This window comes from Lepisosteus platostomus, unplaced genomic scaffold (genome assembly GCF_059453375.1).
Source record: "Lepisosteus platostomus isolate fLepPlt1 unplaced genomic scaffold, fLepPlt1.hap1 Scaffold_136_H1, whole genome shotgun sequence".
NCBI lineage: Eukaryota > Metazoa > Chordata > Actinopteri > Semionotiformes > Lepisosteidae > Lepisosteus > Lepisosteus platostomus.
In genome coordinates this window covers 1-16,953 of record NW_028291517.1, presented here as the reverse complement: position 1 = coordinate 16,953, position 16,953 = coordinate 1, and the positions used below count along the sequence as shown (strand labels likewise).

The 16,953-nt window shown below is 62.9% G+C and overlaps 17 non-coding genes across 17 annotated transcripts; all 17 read left to right on the top strand.

Annotated features, from left to right (window-relative positions):
* Nucleotides 1–40: 40 nt before the first annotated feature.
* LOC148637036 (U2 spliceosomal RNA) lies at nucleotides 41–231 on the top strand. The gene has a single exon (XR_015931714.1). It is a non-coding gene; the product is annotated as a U2 spliceosomal RNA (small nuclear RNA).
* An 841-nt stretch (nucleotides 232–1,072) lies between these two features.
* On the top strand, nucleotides 1,073–1,263 carry LOC148637035 (U2 spliceosomal RNA). Its single transcript, XR_015931713.1, has one exon. It is a non-coding gene; the product is annotated as a U2 spliceosomal RNA (small nuclear RNA).
* Nucleotides 1,264–2,104: 841 nt separating this feature from the next.
* LOC148637034 (U2 spliceosomal RNA) lies at nucleotides 2,105–2,295 on the top strand. Its single transcript, XR_015931711.1, has one exon. It is a non-coding gene; the product is annotated as a U2 spliceosomal RNA (small nuclear RNA).
* Nucleotides 2,296–3,136: 841 nt separating this feature from the next.
* LOC148637033 (U2 spliceosomal RNA) lies at nucleotides 3,137–3,327 on the top strand. The gene has a single exon (XR_015931710.1). It is a non-coding gene; the product is annotated as a U2 spliceosomal RNA (small nuclear RNA).
* An 841-nt stretch (nucleotides 3,328–4,168) lies between these two features.
* Nucleotides 4,169–4,359, top strand: LOC148637032 (U2 spliceosomal RNA). Its single transcript, XR_015931709.1, has one exon. It is a non-coding gene; the product is annotated as a U2 spliceosomal RNA (small nuclear RNA).
* Nucleotides 4,360–5,200: 841 nt separating this feature from the next.
* Nucleotides 5,201–5,391, top strand: LOC148637031 (U2 spliceosomal RNA). The gene has a single exon (XR_015931708.1). It is a non-coding gene; the product is annotated as a U2 spliceosomal RNA (small nuclear RNA).
* An 841-nt stretch (nucleotides 5,392–6,232) lies between these two features.
* Nucleotides 6,233–6,423, top strand: LOC148637030 (U2 spliceosomal RNA). The gene has a single exon (XR_015931707.1). It is a non-coding gene; the product is annotated as a U2 spliceosomal RNA (small nuclear RNA).
* An 841-nt stretch (nucleotides 6,424–7,264) lies between these two features.
* On the top strand, nucleotides 7,265–7,455 carry LOC148637029 (U2 spliceosomal RNA). Its single transcript, XR_015931702.1, has one exon. It is a non-coding gene; the product is annotated as a U2 spliceosomal RNA (small nuclear RNA).
* An 841-nt stretch (nucleotides 7,456–8,296) lies between these two features.
* LOC148637028 (U2 spliceosomal RNA) lies at nucleotides 8,297–8,487 on the top strand. Its single transcript, XR_015931691.1, has one exon. It is a non-coding gene; the product is annotated as a U2 spliceosomal RNA (small nuclear RNA).
* An 841-nt stretch (nucleotides 8,488–9,328) lies between these two features.
* On the top strand, nucleotides 9,329–9,519 carry LOC148637027 (U2 spliceosomal RNA). Its single transcript, XR_015931680.1, has one exon. It is a non-coding gene; the product is annotated as a U2 spliceosomal RNA (small nuclear RNA).
* Nucleotides 9,520–10,358: 839 nt separating this feature from the next.
* Nucleotides 10,359–10,549, top strand: LOC148637026 (U2 spliceosomal RNA). The gene has a single exon (XR_015931669.1). It is a non-coding gene; the product is annotated as a U2 spliceosomal RNA (small nuclear RNA).
* Nucleotides 10,550–11,390: 841 nt separating this feature from the next.
* Nucleotides 11,391–11,581, top strand: LOC148637025 (U2 spliceosomal RNA). The gene has a single exon (XR_015931658.1). It is a non-coding gene; the product is annotated as a U2 spliceosomal RNA (small nuclear RNA).
* An 841-nt stretch (nucleotides 11,582–12,422) lies between these two features.
* On the top strand, nucleotides 12,423–12,613 carry LOC148637024 (U2 spliceosomal RNA). The gene has a single exon (XR_015931745.1). It is a non-coding gene; the product is annotated as a U2 spliceosomal RNA (small nuclear RNA).
* An 841-nt stretch (nucleotides 12,614–13,454) lies between these two features.
* Nucleotides 13,455–13,645, top strand: LOC148637023 (U2 spliceosomal RNA). Its single transcript, XR_015931734.1, has one exon. It is a non-coding gene; the product is annotated as a U2 spliceosomal RNA (small nuclear RNA).
* Nucleotides 13,646–14,486: 841 nt separating this feature from the next.
* LOC148637022 (U2 spliceosomal RNA) lies at nucleotides 14,487–14,677 on the top strand. Its single transcript, XR_015931723.1, has one exon. It is a non-coding gene; the product is annotated as a U2 spliceosomal RNA (small nuclear RNA).
* An 841-nt stretch (nucleotides 14,678–15,518) lies between these two features.
* LOC148637021 (U2 spliceosomal RNA) lies at nucleotides 15,519–15,709 on the top strand. The gene has a single exon (XR_015931712.1). It is a non-coding gene; the product is annotated as a U2 spliceosomal RNA (small nuclear RNA).
* An 841-nt stretch (nucleotides 15,710–16,550) lies between these two features.
* Nucleotides 16,551–16,741, top strand: LOC148637020 (U2 spliceosomal RNA). The gene has a single exon (XR_015931652.1). It is a non-coding gene; the product is annotated as a U2 spliceosomal RNA (small nuclear RNA).
* The last annotated feature ends 212 nt before the right edge of the window (nucleotides 16,742–16,953 follow it).

Genomic DNA, 16,953 nt, shown 5'->3' with positions numbered 1-16,953 from the left:
CCAGCGGAACGCCCGCGCGTCGGTCCGCGCCTTTGTGGGCATCGCTTCTCGGCCTTTTGGCTAAGATCAAGTGTAGTATCTGTTCTTATCAGTTTAATATCTGATACGTCCCCCATCGGGGGACCACATATTAAACGGATTTTTGGAACAGGGAGCTGGATCAGGAGCTTGCTCCGTCCTCTCCACGCATCGGCCCGGTATTGCAGCGCCTCCGGGAGCGGTGCACCACCTTCTCTCAGCGGTGAAAAGACAGACGTAGGTAGCTAGCGAGCGAGCGAGCGAGCGAAGTGGACTGGAGCTCCTTCTTCTCGGGTCTCGTCCCTCGTCCCCCATCTGTGTGTCTCTGTGTTCTGTCTCTCTCTCTCGCCCTCTCGGTTCCCGTGCTCCCTCTGTGCGCTTTCCCGCGTCTCGACTCTCTGGGCAAGCAGGCCGGCCCCCTTTTCGGCTCCCGTGCGTTTTCCCTCCAAAAAACTTAGGTTTTTCAGCCTTTTCCCAGGGAGGCAGGCGTGGCTTGCTTGCTTGCTTGCTTGCTTGCTTGCTTGCTTGCTTGCTTGCTTGCGTGCGTGTCCGTCCCCGTCCCTGCAGGCGGGCCCCTTTCGACAGCTGGGCGTTTTCCCTCCAAAAAACTTAGTATATCCACCTTTTCTTTCTTTTTTTTCGGCAGGCAGGCAGGCAGGCGTGTGTGCGCGCGCGTCCCCGTCCCTCCCTCCCTCCCGAGAGAGAGCTGCCCCTTGCCTCTGCCCGCAGGTGCTGGCGCTCGGCTTTGGCTTGCAGCCGGTTGGGCGCAGCTGCTGCCGGTGGGAGGGGCCTAAGCTAAGGAGGCCGGGCGGCTGGCGCCCCCTGCGGCTGCGGTCGTTGTCGGGCCGTTGACAGAAGATCAAAGAGCAGGGCCCCCGCCCGGGACTGGCAGGAAGGCAGGCGGGCAGGCAAGAGAGAGGGGGAGCAGAGTCCCGCGGCAGGCCTCTGGCTGCAGGGAGGCCGGCAGCTGCGCGGGTCCCGGGCTCCAGAGGAGTCGGCCTGCGCCACTGTGCGCCAGCGGAACGCCCGCGCGTCGGTCCGCGCCTTTGTGGGCATCGCTTCTCGGCCTTTTGGCTAAGATCAAGTGTAGTATCTGTTCTTATCAGTTTAATATCTGATACGTCCCCCATCGGGGGACCACATATTAAACGGATTTTTGGAACAGGGAGCTGGATCAGGAGCTTGCTCCGTCCTCTCCACGCATCGGCCCGGTATTGCAGCGCCTCCGGGAGCGGTGCACCACCTTCTCTCAGCGGTGAAAAGACAGACGTAGGTAGCTAGCGAGCGAGCGAGCGAGCGAAGTGGACTGGAGCTCCTTCTTCTCGGGTCTCGTCCCTCGTCCCCCATCTGTGTGTCTCTGTGTTCTGTCTCTCTCTCTCGCCCTCTCGGTTCCCGTGCTCCCTCTGTGCGCTTTCCCGCGTCTCGACTCTCTGGGCAAGCAGGCCGGCCCCCTTTTCGGCTCCCGTGCGTTTTCCCTCCAAAAAACTTAGGTTTTTCAGCCTTTTCCCAGGGAGGCAGGCGTGGCTTGCTTGCTTGCTTGCTTGCTTGCTTGCTTGCTTGCTTGCTTGCTTGCGTGCGTGTCCGTCCCCGTCCCTGCAGGCGGGCCCCTTTCGACAGCTGGGCGTTTTCCCTCCAAAAAACTTAGTATATCCACCTTTTCTTTCTTTTTTTTCGGCAGGCAGGCAGGCAGGCGTGTGTGCGCGCGCGTCCCCGTCCCTCCCTCCCTCCCGAGAGAGAGCTGCCCCTTGCCTCTGCCCGCAGGTGCTGGCGCTCGGCTTTGGCTTGCAGCCGGTTGGGCGCAGCTGCTGCCGGTGGGAGGGGCCTAAGCTAAGGAGGCCGGGCGGCTGGCGCCCCCTGCGGCTGCGGTCGTTGTCGGGCCGTTGACAGAAGATCAAAGAGCAGGGCCCCCGCCCGGGACTGGCAGGAAGGCAGGCGGGCAGGCAAGAGAGAGGGGGAGCAGAGTCCCGCGGCAGGCCTCTGGCTGCAGGGAGGCCGGCAGCTGCGCGGGTCCCGGGCTCCAGAGGAGTCGGCCTGCGCCACTGTGCGCCAGCGGAACGCCCGCGCGTCGGTCCGCGCCTTTGTGGGCATCGCTTCTCGGCCTTTTGGCTAAGATCAAGTGTAGTATCTGTTCTTATCAGTTTAATATCTGATACGTCCCCCATCGGGGGACCACATATTAAACGGATTTTTGGAACAGGGAGCTGGATCAGGAGCTTGCTCCGTCCTCTCCACGCATCGGCCCGGTATTGCAGCGCCTCCGGGAGCGGTGCACCACCTTCTCTCAGCGGTGAAAAGACAGACGTAGGTAGCTAGCGAGCGAGCGAGCGAGCGAAGTGGACTGGAGCTCCTTCTTCTCGGGTCTCGTCCCTCGTCCCCCATCTGTGTGTCTCTGTGTTCTGTCTCTCTCTCTCGCCCTCTCGGTTCCCGTGCTCCCTCTGTGCGCTTTCCCGCGTCTCGACTCTCTGGGCAAGCAGGCCGGCCCCCTTTTCGGCTCCCGTGCGTTTTCCCTCCAAAAAACTTAGGTTTTTCAGCCTTTTCCCAGGGAGGCAGGCGTGGCTTGCTTGCTTGCTTGCTTGCTTGCTTGCTTGCTTGCTTGCTTGCTTGCGTGCGTGTCCGTCCCCGTCCCTGCAGGCGGGCCCCTTTCGACAGCTGGGCGTTTTCCCTCCAAAAAACTTAGTATATCCACCTTTTCTTTCTTTTTTTTCGGCAGGCAGGCAGGCAGGCGTGTGTGCGCGCGCGTCCCCGTCCCTCCCTCCCTCCCGAGAGAGAGCTGCCCCTTGCCTCTGCCCGCAGGTGCTGGCGCTCGGCTTTGGCTTGCAGCCGGTTGGGCGCAGCTGCTGCCGGTGGGAGGGGCCTAAGCTAAGGAGGCCGGGCGGCTGGCGCCCCCTGCGGCTGCGGTCGTTGTCGGGCCGTTGACAGAAGATCAAAGAGCAGGGCCCCCGCCCGGGACTGGCAGGAAGGCAGGCGGGCAGGCAAGAGAGAGGGGGAGCAGAGTCCCGCGGCAGGCCTCTGGCTGCAGGGAGGCCGGCAGCTGCGCGGGTCCCGGGCTCCAGAGGAGTCGGCCTGCGCCACTGTGCGCCAGCGGAACGCCCGCGCGTCGGTCCGCGCCTTTGTGGGCATCGCTTCTCGGCCTTTTGGCTAAGATCAAGTGTAGTATCTGTTCTTATCAGTTTAATATCTGATACGTCCCCCATCGGGGGACCACATATTAAACGGATTTTTGGAACAGGGAGCTGGATCAGGAGCTTGCTCCGTCCTCTCCACGCATCGGCCCGGTATTGCAGCGCCTCCGGGAGCGGTGCACCACCTTCTCTCAGCGGTGAAAAGACAGACGTAGGTAGCTAGCGAGCGAGCGAGCGAGCGAAGTGGACTGGAGCTCCTTCTTCTCGGGTCTCGTCCCTCGTCCCCCATCTGTGTGTCTCTGTGTTCTGTCTCTCTCTCTCGCCCTCTCGGTTCCCGTGCTCCCTCTGTGCGCTTTCCCGCGTCTCGACTCTCTGGGCAAGCAGGCCGGCCCCCTTTTCGGCTCCCGTGCGTTTTCCCTCCAAAAAACTTAGGTTTTTCAGCCTTTTCCCAGGGAGGCAGGCGTGGCTTGCTTGCTTGCTTGCTTGCTTGCTTGCTTGCTTGCTTGCTTGCTTGCGTGCGTGTCCGTCCCCGTCCCTGCAGGCGGGCCCCTTTCGACAGCTGGGCGTTTTCCCTCCAAAAAACTTAGTATATCCACCTTTTCTTTCTTTTTTTTCGGCAGGCAGGCAGGCAGGCGTGTGTGCGCGCGCGTCCCCGTCCCTCCCTCCCTCCCGAGAGAGAGCTGCCCCTTGCCTCTGCCCGCAGGTGCTGGCGCTCGGCTTTGGCTTGCAGCCGGTTGGGCGCAGCTGCTGCCGGTGGGAGGGGCCTAAGCTAAGGAGGCCGGGCGGCTGGCGCCCCCTGCGGCTGCGGTCGTTGTCGGGCCGTTGACAGAAGATCAAAGAGCAGGGCCCCCGCCCGGGACTGGCAGGAAGGCAGGCGGGCAGGCAAGAGAGAGGGGGAGCAGAGTCCCGCGGCAGGCCTCTGGCTGCAGGGAGGCCGGCAGCTGCGCGGGTCCCGGGCTCCAGAGGAGTCGGCCTGCGCCACTGTGCGCCAGCGGAACGCCCGCGCGTCGGTCCGCGCCTTTGTGGGCATCGCTTCTCGGCCTTTTGGCTAAGATCAAGTGTAGTATCTGTTCTTATCAGTTTAATATCTGATACGTCCCCCATCGGGGGACCACATATTAAACGGATTTTTGGAACAGGGAGCTGGATCAGGAGCTTGCTCCGTCCTCTCCACGCATCGGCCCGGTATTGCAGCGCCTCCGGGAGCGGTGCACCACCTTCTCTCAGCGGTGAAAAGACAGACGTAGGTAGCTAGCGAGCGAGCGAGCGAGCGAAGTGGACTGGAGCTCCTTCTTCTCGGGTCTCGTCCCTCGTCCCCCATCTGTGTGTCTCTGTGTTCTGTCTCTCTCTCTCGCCCTCTCGGTTCCCGTGCTCCCTCTGTGCGCTTTCCCGCGTCTCGACTCTCTGGGCAAGCAGGCCGGCCCCCTTTTCGGCTCCCGTGCGTTTTCCCTCCAAAAAACTTAGGTTTTTCAGCCTTTTCCCAGGGAGGCAGGCGTGGCTTGCTTGCTTGCTTGCTTGCTTGCTTGCTTGCTTGCTTGCTTGCTTGCGTGCGTGTCCGTCCCCGTCCCTGCAGGCGGGCCCCTTTCGACAGCTGGGCGTTTTCCCTCCAAAAAACTTAGTATATCCACCTTTTCTTTCTTTTTTTTCGGCAGGCAGGCAGGCAGGCGTGTGTGCGCGCGCGTCCCCGTCCCTCCCTCCCTCCCGAGAGAGAGCTGCCCCTTGCCTCTGCCCGCAGGTGCTGGCGCTCGGCTTTGGCTTGCAGCCGGTTGGGCGCAGCTGCTGCCGGTGGGAGGGGCCTAAGCTAAGGAGGCCGGGCGGCTGGCGCCCCCTGCGGCTGCGGTCGTTGTCGGGCCGTTGACAGAAGATCAAAGAGCAGGGCCCCCGCCCGGGACTGGCAGGAAGGCAGGCGGGCAGGCAAGAGAGAGGGGGAGCAGAGTCCCGCGGCAGGCCTCTGGCTGCAGGGAGGCCGGCAGCTGCGCGGGTCCCGGGCTCCAGAGGAGTCGGCCTGCGCCACTGTGCGCCAGCGGAACGCCCGCGCGTCGGTCCGCGCCTTTGTGGGCATCGCTTCTCGGCCTTTTGGCTAAGATCAAGTGTAGTATCTGTTCTTATCAGTTTAATATCTGATACGTCCCCCATCGGGGGACCACATATTAAACGGATTTTTGGAACAGGGAGCTGGATCAGGAGCTTGCTCCGTCCTCTCCACGCATCGGCCCGGTATTGCAGCGCCTCCGGGAGCGGTGCACCACCTTCTCTCAGCGGTGAAAAGACAGACGTAGGTAGCTAGCGAGCGAGCGAGCGAGCGAAGTGGACTGGAGCTCCTTCTTCTCGGGTCTCGTCCCTCGTCCCCCATCTGTGTGTCTCTGTGTTCTGTCTCTCTCTCTCGCCCTCTCGGTTCCCGTGCTCCCTCTGTGCGCTTTCCCGCGTCTCGACTCTCTGGGCAAGCAGGCCGGCCCCCTTTTCGGCTCCCGTGCGTTTTCCCTCCAAAAAACTTAGGTTTTTCAGCCTTTTCCCAGGGAGGCAGGCGTGGCTTGCTTGCTTGCTTGCTTGCTTGCTTGCTTGCTTGCTTGCTTGCTTGCGTGCGTGTCCGTCCCCGTCCCTGCAGGCGGGCCCCTTTCGACAGCTGGGCGTTTTCCCTCCAAAAAACTTAGTATATCCACCTTTTCTTTCTTTTTTTTCGGCAGGCAGGCAGGCAGGCGTGTGTGCGCGCGCGTCCCCGTCCCTCCCTCCCTCCCGAGAGAGAGCTGCCCCTTGCCTCTGCCCGCAGGTGCTGGCGCTCGGCTTTGGCTTGCAGCCGGTTGGGCGCAGCTGCTGCCGGTGGGAGGGGCCTAAGCTAAGGAGGCCGGGCGGCTGGCGCCCCCTGCGGCTGCGGTCGTTGTCGGGCCGTTGACAGAAGATCAAAGAGCAGGGCCCCCGCCCGGGACTGGCAGGAAGGCAGGCGGGCAGGCAAGAGAGAGGGGGAGCAGAGTCCCGCGGCAGGCCTCTGGCTGCAGGGAGGCCGGCAGCTGCGCGGGTCCCGGGCTCCAGAGGAGTCGGCCTGCGCCACTGTGCGCCAGCGGAACGCCCGCGCGTCGGTCCGCGCCTTTGTGGGCATCGCTTCTCGGCCTTTTGGCTAAGATCAAGTGTAGTATCTGTTCTTATCAGTTTAATATCTGATACGTCCCCCATCGGGGGACCACATATTAAACGGATTTTTGGAACAGGGAGCTGGATCAGGAGCTTGCTCCGTCCTCTCCACGCATCGGCCCGGTATTGCAGCGCCTCCGGGAGCGGTGCACCACCTTCTCTCAGCGGTGAAAAGACAGACGTAGGTAGCTAGCGAGCGAGCGAGCGAGCGAAGTGGACTGGAGCTCCTTCTTCTCGGGTCTCGTCCCTCGTCCCCCATCTGTGTGTCTCTGTGTTCTGTCTCTCTCTCTCGCCCTCTCGGTTCCCGTGCTCCCTCTGTGCGCTTTCCCGCGTCTCGACTCTCTGGGCAAGCAGGCCGGCCCCCTTTTCGGCTCCCGTGCGTTTTCCCTCCAAAAAACTTAGGTTTTTCAGCCTTTTCCCAGGGAGGCAGGCGTGGCTTGCTTGCTTGCTTGCTTGCTTGCTTGCTTGCTTGCTTGCTTGCTTGCGTGCGTGTCCGTCCCCGTCCCTGCAGGCGGGCCCCTTTCGACAGCTGGGCGTTTTCCCTCCAAAAAACTTAGTATATCCACCTTTTCTTTCTTTTTTTTCGGCAGGCAGGCAGGCAGGCGTGTGTGCGCGCGCGTCCCCGTCCCTCCCTCCCTCCCGAGAGAGAGCTGCCCCTTGCCTCTGCCCGCAGGTGCTGGCGCTCGGCTTTGGCTTGCAGCCGGTTGGGCGCAGCTGCTGCCGGTGGGAGGGGCCTAAGCTAAGGAGGCCGGGCGGCTGGCGCCCCCTGCGGCTGCGGTCGTTGTCGGGCCGTTGACAGAAGATCAAAGAGCAGGGCCCCCGCCCGGGACTGGCAGGAAGGCAGGCGGGCAGGCAAGAGAGAGGGGGAGCAGAGTCCCGCGGCAGGCCTCTGGCTGCAGGGAGGCCGGCAGCTGCGCGGGTCCCGGGCTCCAGAGGAGTCGGCCTGCGCCACTGTGCGCCAGCGGAACGCCCGCGCGTCGGTCCGCGCCTTTGTGGGCATCGCTTCTCGGCCTTTTGGCTAAGATCAAGTGTAGTATCTGTTCTTATCAGTTTAATATCTGATACGTCCCCCATCGGGGGACCACATATTAAACGGATTTTTGGAACAGGGAGCTGGATCAGGAGCTTGCTCCGTCCTCTCCACGCATCGGCCCGGTATTGCAGCGCCTCCGGGAGCGGTGCACCACCTTCTCTCAGCGGTGAAAAGACAGACGTAGGTAGCTAGCGAGCGAGCGAGCGAGCGAAGTGGACTGGAGCTCCTTCTTCTCGGGTCTCGTCCCTCGTCCCCCATCTGTGTGTCTCTGTGTTCTGTCTCTCTCTCTCGCCCTCTCGGTTCCCGTGCTCCCTCTGTGCGCTTTCCCGCGTCTCGACTCTCTGGGCAAGCAGGCCGGCCCCCTTTTCGGCTCCCGTGCGTTTTCCCTCCAAAAAACTTAGGTTTTTCAGCCTTTTCCCAGGGAGGCAGGCGTGGCTTGCTTGCTTGCTTGCTTGCTTGCTTGCTTGCTTGCTTGCTTGCTTGCGTGCGTGTCCGTCCCCGTCCCTGCAGGCGGGCCCCTTTCGACAGCTGGGCGTTTTCCCTCCAAAAAACTTAGTATATCCACCTTTTCTTTCTTTTTTTTCGGCAGGCAGGCAGGCAGGCGTGTGTGCGCGCGCGTCCCCGTCCCTCCCTCCCTCCCGAGAGAGAGCTGCCCCTTGCCTCTGCCCGCAGGTGCTGGCGCTCGGCTTTGGCTTGCAGCCGGTTGGGCGCAGCTGCTGCCGGTGGGAGGGGCCTAAGCTAAGGAGGCCGGGCGGCTGGCGCCCCCTGCGGCTGCGGTCGTTGTCGGGCCGTTGACAGAAGATCAAAGAGCAGGGCCCCCGCCCGGGACTGGCAGGAAGGCAGGCGGGCAGGCAAGAGAGAGGGGGAGCAGAGTCCCGCGGCAGGCCTCTGGCTGCAGGGAGGCCGGCAGCTGCGCGGGTCCCGGGCTCCAGAGGAGTCGGCCTGCGCCACTGTGCGCCAGCGGAACGCCCGCGCGTCGGTCCGCGCCTTTGTGGGCATCGCTTCTCGGCCTTTTGGCTAAGATCAAGTGTAGTATCTGTTCTTATCAGTTTAATATCTGATACGTCCCCCATCGGGGGACCACATATTAAACGGATTTTTGGAACAGGGAGCTGGATCAGGAGCTTGCTCCGTCCTCTCCACGCATCGGCCCGGTATTGCAGCGCCTCCGGGAGCGGTGCACCACCTTCTCTCAGCGGTGAAAAGACAGACGTAGGTAGCTAGCGAGCGAGCGAGCGAGCGAAGTGGACTGGAGCTCCTTCTTCTCGGGTCTCGTCCCTCGTCCCCCATCTGTGTGTCTCTGTGTTCTGTCTCTCTCTCTCGCCCTCTCGGTTCCCGTGCTCCCTCTGTGCGCTTTCCCGCGTCTCGACTCTCTGGGCAAGCAGGCCGGCCCCCTTTTCGGCTCCCGTGCGTTTTCCCTCCAAAAAACTTAGGTTTTTCAGCCTTTTCCCAGGGAGGCAGGCGTGGCTTGCTTGCTTGCTTGCTTGCTTGCTTGCTTGCTTGCTTGCTTGCTTGCGTGCGTGTCCGTCCCCGTCCCTGCAGGCGGGCCCCTTTCGACAGCTGGGCGTTTTCCCTCCAAAAAACTTAGTATATCCACCTTTTCTTTCTTTTTTTTCGGCAGGCAGGCAGGCAGGCGTGTGTGCGCGCGCGTCCCCGTCCCTCCCTCCCTCCCGAGAGAGAGCTGCCCCTTGCCTCTGCCCGCAGGTGCTGGCGCTCGGCTTTGGCTTGCAGCCGGTTGGGCGCAGCTGCTGCCGGTGGGAGGGGCCTAAGCTAAGGAGGCCGGGCGGCTGGCGCCCCCTGCGGCTGCGGTCGTTGTCGGGCCGTTGACAGAAGATCAAAGAGCAGGGCCCCCGCCCGGGACTGGCAGGAAGGCAGGCGGGCAGGCAAGAGAGAGGGGGAGCAGAGTCCCGCGGCAGGCCTCTGGCTGCAGGGAGGCCGGCAGCTGCGCGGGTCCCGGGCTCCAGAGGAGTCGGCCTGCGCCACTGTGCGCCAGCGGAACGCCCGCGCGTCGGTCCGCGCCTTTGTGGGCATCGCTTCTCGGCCTTTTGGCTAAGATCAAGTGTAGTATCTGTTCTTATCAGTTTAATATCTGATACGTCCCCCATCGGGGGACCACATATTAAACGGATTTTTGGAACAGGGAGCTGGATCAGGAGCTTGCTCCGTCCTCTCCACGCATCGGCCCGGTATTGCAGCGCCTCCGGGAGCGGTGCACCACCTTCTCTCAGCGGTGAAAAGACAGACGTAGGTAGCTAGCGAGCGAGCGAGCGAGCGAAGTGGACTGGAGCTCCTTCTTCTCGGGTCTCGTCCCTCGTCCCCCATCTGTGTGTCTCTGTGTTCTGTCTCTCTCTCTCGCCCTCTCGGTTCCCGTGCTCCCTCTGTGCGCTTTCCCGCGTCTCGACTCTCTGGGCAAGCAGGCCGGCCCCCTTTTCGGCTCCCGTGCGTTTTCCCTCCAAAAAACTTAGGTTTTTCAGCCTTTTCCCAGGGAGGCAGGCGTGGCTTGCTTGCTTGCTTGCTTGCTTGCTTGCTTGCTTGCTTGCTTGCTTGCGTGCGTGTCCGTCCCCGTCCCTGCAGGCGGGCCCCTTTCGACAGCTGGGCGTTTTCCCTCCAAAAAACTTAGTATATCCACCTTTTCTTTCTTTTTTTTCGGCAGGCAGGCAGGCAGGCGTGTGTGCGCGCGTCCCCGTCCCTCCCTCCCTCCCGAGAGAGAGCTGCCCCTTGCCTCTGCCCGCAGGTGCTGGCGCTCGGCTTTGGCTTGCAGCCGGTTGGGCGCAGCTGCTGCCGGTGGGAGGGGCCTAAGCTAAGGAGGCCGGGCGGCTGGCGCCCCCTGCGGCTGCGGTCGTTGTCGGGCCGTTGACAGAAGATCAAAGAGCAGGGCCCCCGCCCGGGACTGGCAGGAAGGCAGGCGGGCAGGCAAGAGAGAGGGGGAGCAGAGTCCCGCGGCAGGCCTCTGGCTGCAGGGAGGCCGGCAGCTGCGCGGGTCCCGGGCTCCAGAGGAGTCGGCCTGCGCCACTGTGCGCCAGCGGAACGCCCGCGCGTCGGTCCGCGCCTTTGTGGGCATCGCTTCTCGGCCTTTTGGCTAAGATCAAGTGTAGTATCTGTTCTTATCAGTTTAATATCTGATACGTCCCCCATCGGGGGACCACATATTAAACGGATTTTTGGAACAGGGAGCTGGATCAGGAGCTTGCTCCGTCCTCTCCACGCATCGGCCCGGTATTGCAGCGCCTCCGGGAGCGGTGCACCACCTTCTCTCAGCGGTGAAAAGACAGACGTAGGTAGCTAGCGAGCGAGCGAGCGAGCGAAGTGGACTGGAGCTCCTTCTTCTCGGGTCTCGTCCCTCGTCCCCCATCTGTGTGTCTCTGTGTTCTGTCTCTCTCTCTCGCCCTCTCGGTTCCCGTGCTCCCTCTGTGCGCTTTCCCGCGTCTCGACTCTCTGGGCAAGCAGGCCGGCCCCCTTTTCGGCTCCCGTGCGTTTTCCCTCCAAAAAACTTAGGTTTTTCAGCCTTTTCCCAGGGAGGCAGGCGTGGCTTGCTTGCTTGCTTGCTTGCTTGCTTGCTTGCTTGCTTGCTTGCTTGCGTGCGTGTCCGTCCCCGTCCCTGCAGGCGGGCCCCTTTCGACAGCTGGGCGTTTTCCCTCCAAAAAACTTAGTATATCCACCTTTTCTTTCTTTTTTTTCGGCAGGCAGGCAGGCAGGCGTGTGTGCGCGCGCGTCCCCGTCCCTCCCTCCCTCCCGAGAGAGAGCTGCCCCTTGCCTCTGCCCGCAGGTGCTGGCGCTCGGCTTTGGCTTGCAGCCGGTTGGGCGCAGCTGCTGCCGGTGGGAGGGGCCTAAGCTAAGGAGGCCGGGCGGCTGGCGCCCCCTGCGGCTGCGGTCGTTGTCGGGCCGTTGACAGAAGATCAAAGAGCAGGGCCCCCGCCCGGGACTGGCAGGAAGGCAGGCGGGCAGGCAAGAGAGAGGGGGAGCAGAGTCCCGCGGCAGGCCTCTGGCTGCAGGGAGGCCGGCAGCTGCGCGGGTCCCGGGCTCCAGAGGAGTCGGCCTGCGCCACTGTGCGCCAGCGGAACGCCCGCGCGTCGGTCCGCGCCTTTGTGGGCATCGCTTCTCGGCCTTTTGGCTAAGATCAAGTGTAGTATCTGTTCTTATCAGTTTAATATCTGATACGTCCCCCATCGGGGGACCACATATTAAACGGATTTTTGGAACAGGGAGCTGGATCAGGAGCTTGCTCCGTCCTCTCCACGCATCGGCCCGGTATTGCAGCGCCTCCGGGAGCGGTGCACCACCTTCTCTCAGCGGTGAAAAGACAGACGTAGGTAGCTAGCGAGCGAGCGAGCGAGCGAAGTGGACTGGAGCTCCTTCTTCTCGGGTCTCGTCCCTCGTCCCCCATCTGTGTGTCTCTGTGTTCTGTCTCTCTCTCTCGCCCTCTCGGTTCCCGTGCTCCCTCTGTGCGCTTTCCCGCGTCTCGACTCTCTGGGCAAGCAGGCCGGCCCCCTTTTCGGCTCCCGTGCGTTTTCCCTCCAAAAAACTTAGGTTTTTCAGCCTTTTCCCAGGGAGGCAGGCGTGGCTTGCTTGCTTGCTTGCTTGCTTGCTTGCTTGCTTGCTTGCTTGCTTGCGTGCGTGTCCGTCCCCGTCCCTGCAGGCGGGCCCCTTTCGACAGCTGGGCGTTTTCCCTCCAAAAAACTTAGTATATCCACCTTTTCTTTCTTTTTTTTCGGCAGGCAGGCAGGCAGGCGTGTGTGCGCGCGCGTCCCCGTCCCTCCCTCCCTCCCGAGAGAGAGCTGCCCCTTGCCTCTGCCCGCAGGTGCTGGCGCTCGGCTTTGGCTTGCAGCCGGTTGGGCGCAGCTGCTGCCGGTGGGAGGGGCCTAAGCTAAGGAGGCCGGGCGGCTGGCGCCCCCTGCGGCTGCGGTCGTTGTCGGGCCGTTGACAGAAGATCAAAGAGCAGGGCCCCCGCCCGGGACTGGCAGGAAGGCAGGCGGGCAGGCAAGAGAGAGGGGGAGCAGAGTCCCGCGGCAGGCCTCTGGCTGCAGGGAGGCCGGCAGCTGCGCGGGTCCCGGGCTCCAGAGGAGTCGGCCTGCGCCACTGTGCGCCAGCGGAACGCCCGCGCGTCGGTCCGCGCCTTTGTGGGCATCGCTTCTCGGCCTTTTGGCTAAGATCAAGTGTAGTATCTGTTCTTATCAGTTTAATATCTGATACGTCCCCCATCGGGGGACCACATATTAAACGGATTTTTGGAACAGGGAGCTGGATCAGGAGCTTGCTCCGTCCTCTCCACGCATCGGCCCGGTATTGCAGCGCCTCCGGGAGCGGTGCACCACCTTCTCTCAGCGGTGAAAAGACAGACGTAGGTAGCTAGCGAGCGAGCGAGCGAGCGAAGTGGACTGGAGCTCCTTCTTCTCGGGTCTCGTCCCTCGTCCCCCATCTGTGTGTCTCTGTGTTCTGTCTCTCTCTCTCGCCCTCTCGGTTCCCGTGCTCCCTCTGTGCGCTTTCCCGCGTCTCGACTCTCTGGGCAAGCAGGCCGGCCCCCTTTTCGGCTCCCGTGCGTTTTCCCTCCAAAAAACTTAGGTTTTTCAGCCTTTTCCCAGGGAGGCAGGCGTGGCTTGCTTGCTTGCTTGCTTGCTTGCTTGCTTGCTTGCTTGCTTGCTTGCGTGCGTGTCCGTCCCCGTCCCTGCAGGCGGGCCCCTTTCGACAGCTGGGCGTTTTCCCTCCAAAAAACTTAGTATATCCACCTTTTCTTTCTTTTTTTTCGGCAGGCAGGCAGGCAGGCGTGTGTGCGCGCGCGTCCCCGTCCCTCCCTCCCTCCCGAGAGAGAGCTGCCCCTTGCCTCTGCCCGCAGGTGCTGGCGCTCGGCTTTGGCTTGCAGCCGGTTGGGCGCAGCTGCTGCCGGTGGGAGGGGCCTAAGCTAAGGAGGCCGGGCGGCTGGCGCCCCCTGCGGCTGCGGTCGTTGTCGGGCCGTTGACAGAAGATCAAAGAGCAGGGCCCCCGCCCGGGACTGGCAGGAAGGCAGGCGGGCAGGCAAGAGAGAGGGGGAGCAGAGTCCCGCGGCAGGCCTCTGGCTGCAGGGAGGCCGGCAGCTGCGCGGGTCCCGGGCTCCAGAGGAGTCGGCCTGCGCCACTGTGCGCCAGCGGAACGCCCGCGCGTCGGTCCGCGCCTTTGTGGGCATCGCTTCTCGGCCTTTTGGCTAAGATCAAGTGTAGTATCTGTTCTTATCAGTTTAATATCTGATACGTCCCCCATCGGGGGACCACATATTAAACGGATTTTTGGAACAGGGAGCTGGATCAGGAGCTTGCTCCGTCCTCTCCACGCATCGGCCCGGTATTGCAGCGCCTCCGGGAGCGGTGCACCACCTTCTCTCAGCGGTGAAAAGACAGACGTAGGTAGCTAGCGAGCGAGCGAGCGAGCGAAGTGGACTGGAGCTCCTTCTTCTCGGGTCTCGTCCCTCGTCCCCCATCTGTGTGTCTCTGTGTTCTGTCTCTCTCTCTCGCCCTCTCGGTTCCCGTGCTCCCTCTGTGCGCTTTCCCGCGTCTCGACTCTCTGGGCAAGCAGGCCGGCCCCCTTTTCGGCTCCCGTGCGTTTTCCCTCCAAAAAACTTAGGTTTTTCAGCCTTTTCCCAGGGAGGCAGGCGTGGCTTGCTTGCTTGCTTGCTTGCTTGCTTGCTTGCTTGCTTGCTTGCTTGCGTGCGTGTCCGTCCCCGTCCCTGCAGGCGGGCCCCTTTCGACAGCTGGGCGTTTTCCCTCCAAAAAACTTAGTATATCCACCTTTTCTTTCTTTTTTTTCGGCAGGCAGGCAGGCAGGCGTGTGTGCGCGCGCGTCCCCGTCCCTCCCTCCCTCCCGAGAGAGAGCTGCCCCTTGCCTCTGCCCGCAGGTGCTGGCGCTCGGCTTTGGCTTGCAGCCGGTTGGGCGCAGCTGCTGCCGGTGGGAGGGGCCTAAGCTAAGGAGGCCGGGCGGCTGGCGCCCCCTGCGGCTGCGGTCGTTGTCGGGCCGTTGACAGAAGATCAAAGAGCAGGGCCCCCGCCCGGGACTGGCAGGAAGGCAGGCGGGCAGGCAAGAGAGAGGGGGAGCAGAGTCCCGCGGCAGGCCTCTGGCTGCAGGGAGGCCGGCAGCTGCGCGGGTCCCGGGCTCCAGAGGAGTCGGCCTGCGCCACTGTGCGCCAGCGGAACGCCCGCGCGTCGGTCCGCGCCTTTGTGGGCATCGCTTCTCGGCCTTTTGGCTAAGATCAAGTGTAGTATCTGTTCTTATCAGTTTAATATCTGATACGTCCCCCATCGGGGGACCACATATTAAACGGATTTTTGGAACAGGGAGCTGGATCAGGAGCTTGCTCCGTCCTCTCCACGCATCGGCCCGGTATTGCAGCGCCTCCGGGAGCGGTGCACCACCTTCTCTCAGCGGTGAAAAGACAGACGTAGGTAGCTAGCGAGCGAGCGAGCGAGCGAAGTGGACTGGAGCTCCTTCTTCTCGGGTCTCGTCCCTCGTCCCCCATCTGTGTGTCTCTGTGTTCTGTCTCTCTCTCTCGCCCTCTCGGTTCCCGTGCTCCCTCTGTGCGCTTTCCCGCGTCTCGACTCTCTGGGCAAGCAGGCCGGCCCCCTTTTCGGCTCCCGTGCGTTTTCCCTCCAAAAAACTTAGGTTTTTCAGCCTTTTCCCAGGGAGGCAGGCGTGGCTTGCTTGCTTGCTTGCTTGCTTGCTTGCTTGCTTGCTTGCTTGCTTGCGTGCGTGTCCGTCCCCGTCCCTGCAGGCGGGCCCCTTTCGACAGCTGGGCGTTTTCCCTCCAAAAAACTTAGTATATCCACCTTTTCTTTCTTTTTTTTCGGCAGGCAGGCAGGCAGGCGTGTGTGCGCGCGCGTCCCCGTCCCTCCCTCCCTCCCGAGAGAGAGCTGCCCCTTGCCTCTGCCCGCAGGTGCTGGCGCTCGGCTTTGGCTTGCAGCCGGTTGGGCGCAGCTGCTGCCGGTGGGAGGGGCCTAAGCTAAGGAGGCCGGGCGGCTGGCGCCCCCTGCGGCTGCGGTCGTTGTCGGGCCGTTGACAGAAGATCAAAGAGCAGGGCCCCCGCCCGGGACTGGCAGGAAGGCAGGCGGGCAGGCAAGAGAGAGGGGGAGCAGAGTCCCGCGGCAGGCCTCTGGCTGCAGGGAGGCCGGCAGCTGCGCGGGTCCCGGGCTCCAGAGGAGTCGGCCTGCGCCACTGTGCGCCAGCGGAACGCCCGCGCGTCGGTCCGCGCCTTTGTGGGCATCGCTTCTCGGCCTTTTGGCTAAGATCAAGTGTAGTATCTGTTCTTATCAGTTTAATATCTGATACGTCCCCCATCGGGGGACCACATATTAAACGGATTTTTGGAACAGGGAGCTGGATCAGGAGCTTGCTCCGTCCTCTCCACGCATCGGCCCGGTATTGCAGCGCCTCCGGGAGCGGTGCACCACCTTCTCTCAGCGGTGAAAAGACAGACGTAGGTAGCTAGCGAGCGAGCGAGCGAGCGAAGTGGACTGGAGCTCCTTCTTCTCGGGTCTCGTCCCTCGTCCCCCATCTGTGTGTCTCTGTGTTCTGTCTCTCTCTCTCGCCCTCTCGGTTCCCGTGCTCCCTCTGTGCGCTTTCCCGCGTCTCGACTCTCTGGGCAAGCAGGCCGGCCCCCTTTTCGGCTCCCGTGCGTTTTCCCTCCAAAAAACTTAGGTTTTTCAGCCTTTTCCCAGGGAGGCAGGCGTGGCTTGCTTGCTTGCTTGCTTGCTTGCTTGCTTGCTTGCTTGCTTGCTTGCGTGCGTGTCCGTCCCCGTCCCTGCAGGCGGGCCCCTTTCGACAGCTGGGCGTTTTCCCTCCAAAAAACTTAGTATATCCACCTTTTCTTTCTTTTTTTTCGGCAGGCAGGCAGGCAGGCGTGTGTGCGCGCGCGTCCCCGTCCCTCCCTCCCTCCCGAGAGAGAGCTGCCCCTTGCCTCTGCCCGCAGGTGCTGGCGCTCGGCTTTGGCTTGCAGCCGGTTGGGCGCAGCTGCTGCCGGTGGGAGGGGCCTAAGCTAAGGAGGCCGGGCGGCTGGCGCCCCCTGCGGCTGCGGTCGTTGTCGGGCCGTTGACAGAAGATCAAAGAGCAGGGCCCCCGCCCGGGACTGGCAGGAAGGCAGGCGGGCAGGCAAGAGAGAGGGGGAGCAGAGTCCCGCGGCAGGCCTCTGGCTGCAGGGAGGCCGGCAGCTGCGCGGGTCCCGGGCTCCAGAGGAGTCGGCCTGCGCCACTGTGCGCCAGCGGAACGCCCGCGCGTCGGTCCGCGCCTTTGTGGGCATCGCTTCTCGGCCTTTTGGCTAAGATCAAGTGTAGTATCTGTTCTTATCAGTTTAATATCTGATACGTCCCCCATCGGGGGACCACATATTAAACGGATTTTTGGAACAGGGAGCTGGATCAGGAGCTTGCTCCGTCCTCTCCACGCATCGGCCCGGTATTGCAGCGCCTCCGGGAGCGGTGCACCACCTTCTCTCAGCGGTGAAAAGACAGACGTAGGTAGCTAGCGAGCGAGCGAGCGAGCGAAGTGGACTGGAGCTCCTTCTTCTCGGGTCTCGTCCCTCGTCCCCCATCTGTGTGTCTCTGTGTTCTGTCTCTCTCTCTCGCCCTCTCGGTTCCCGTGCTCCCTCTGTGCGCTTTCCCGCGTCTCGACTCTCTGGGCAAGCAGGCCGGCCCCCTTTTC